This window comes from Seriola lalandi, unplaced genomic scaffold (assembly GCF_002814215.2).
Source record: "Seriola lalandi dorsalis isolate HSWRI2012SDOR001 ecotype SW California unplaced genomic scaffold, Sedor1 jcf7180001974859, whole genome shotgun sequence".
NCBI classification, from domain to species: domain Eukaryota; kingdom Metazoa; phylum Chordata; class Actinopteri; order Carangiformes; family Carangidae; genus Seriola; species Seriola lalandi.
In genome coordinates, this window is record NW_019445525.1 from 1 (window position 1) to 2,339 (window position 2,339).

The following is a 2,339-nucleotide window of genomic DNA, read 5'->3' on the forward strand; positions in this document are numbered from 1 at the left end:
AGGGGGCATCCGGATTTGAACCGGAGACCTCTTGATCTGCAGTCAAATGCTCTACCACTGAGCTATACCCCCTGAAGCAAGTCTAGTTCAGTCGTATGAATACACAGGTACACAAAGTATTCATTGTGTCCTGTAAATGTGGTGACATGTACATATTCTGTATGTTACACTGTTGTGTTTGTTCTCAGCCTTATTCCAACCAGCTGTTCTCTCTTCTTTACACACTGGAGGAACAACACAGCCTCCTGATTGCCAACAAATGTGATTAGTCGGCATTGCGTAACCATGGCGATGTGGGCAGAGTGGGCTCATAATGCAATGTGTGGCCTCTGCCCAACCCGGATAGGCCATTTGCCAGGGGTCTGCCAATCAGATTACAAGGTCCCAGTTTGCATCAGAACATGAAAAATGACAAGTAATGAGGACTGTTCATGGACACACTAGACACAGTTTCTCTGGTCGACTTCCTCTGCGGTCTGGGACTCATGCTGCTTTATCTCTGGCTCTATCTGACTGCCTGATCATATTCAGCAGCTTTTAACAAATGCTGTGTCAAATGTTAATGGCTATCATGCGCTCCAGAAACAACTTGTTCTTAGAATGATGTCAGGTTAAGTTATTATGGAGCAGCACAATTAAACTTTTTGTGTTTTCTCTCTTCCTTCCTTCCAAATCCTCCTCCGCCCTGCTCTCCAACCTCGTGGTTTCAGGGAAAGTACGCCAAGAGGAAGAGCCGGTTCAAGCGCTCAGATGGAAGCACGTCCTCTGACACCACCTCCAACAGCTTTGTCCGACAGGTAACATTTCACACTTAATCCTTCCCTCAGACTGCTAATCCGGCGCTAGACTCAGCCTCAACTTTCCTCTCATCTTATTTAATGAAGAGTCATGTGAAAGTTTAATGGAGTCAAAGTGAGGACTAATAATGTTGAGAGTTCGGTGGCTCCATCCTATCTTCCATCTTCCTGTCTTGCAGCCATTAAATGATTGTTTTTGACTTTTTTTTCATTTCCAACTTTTACAATTTACATAAATTAAGTAAAAAATTATTTGCAGTAGAATTTGATTGACATAAATGTAATTGCCAATGATTTAGATTTTTTTTATGTCAGTTAAGCGATTGTTTTTGTGAGTCATTAATCAAGCAAAACTACCAAACAATCTGTATTTTCAGCTTCTCAAACTGTGAGGAGTTAATGGCTTTCTCTGTTACATATCATTGAAAAAAGTGTAATTTAAATGATTATTCAGTATATATGATGTCAGTATATAAAATATGATGAGCATCATATACTGGAACAATTTCCCCAAAATGGTCTGAAATTCTTATTTGTTTAATTTCAAATCACATTTGTTTAAGTTATATTTCGATCCTTGAATATTTCCTTATTTCTGAATAATGGAAATTACCTCCATTGGATCTTAAATGTCCAAATTTTTTTCCACTGTGACACCTAAAAACGAAAACCCTTTATTTTATCTTCTTTAAACACAGTTTCCTTCTCTCTTTGCCTACGTGTGTGACGGCAGCACACAGACTGCACTGTATCTCACACTGAAATGGCTCTGATAACATCACCGGTAACGGCAGTAAAACCCTTGTGTCTACAGCTACACACTGCTTTATTGTCACAGAGGTGGAGCGGAGAGACATCAGCAGACATTCCTCCAGGGCTCTGATGGTGATTATCAGTCCCCAGGTGTTAGACTCACCCCCACACTCCTCCCCTCTGACCCTGACCCCACCCTGCTCTGCAGATATACATGCATTGATTGGCTCTGTCAGAAAGAGCTGGTAAAACCTGTCAGTCTTCCAGCAGCAGAGATTCATATTCTTGTTTAGGTTGGGTCAAGATGGCTCTCTTCCTCAGACAAGAACATCTCCACTCCTCAGGGAGTTTAGGGGGCCGGGTTTAAGGCCTCACACGCCTGCGACCCGCTGAGCAGTCCTGGTCTGGACATGACATTTCTCAAAGCCACACTGTGTCGCAGCTAAATGAGTTCCCCTTTTCCATCTGACCTCTTCATTTGCGAGAGGAAATGATTTGCCCCGTGCTGGATGACATTTACCTGTTCAGTGTTGGTGTTGCTTTAGAAAAAAAAAGAAGAAAAAAAAATATTCCCATCGCTGTAGGTGAACACAGGGAGCTGAACTCTCCTGTGGTTTCTAAAGGTTAGCTGCCTCCTCGCCTGCTCACCTCACCCTTCCCATTGCCTTGTCCTTCATTAACTCTGCGACTCGGCGTGGTGGAGGACCACATGCACCGGGGCCTGCATGTTAGGCAGGATTCGTAGGCACTCGCACTCTGAAGAACTCATTACTCATAGTACGGATTATT

At 43.1% G+C, this 2,339-nt stretch overlaps 1 non-coding gene across 1 annotated transcript; it reads right to left on the minus strand.

Moving 5' to 3' along the window:
- Nucleotides 1-72, minus strand: trnac-gca (transfer RNA cysteine (anticodon GCA)). Its single transcript has one exon. It is a non-coding gene; the product is annotated as a tRNA-Cys (tRNA).
- Between the last annotated feature and the right edge of the window lie 2,267 nt (nucleotides 73-2,339).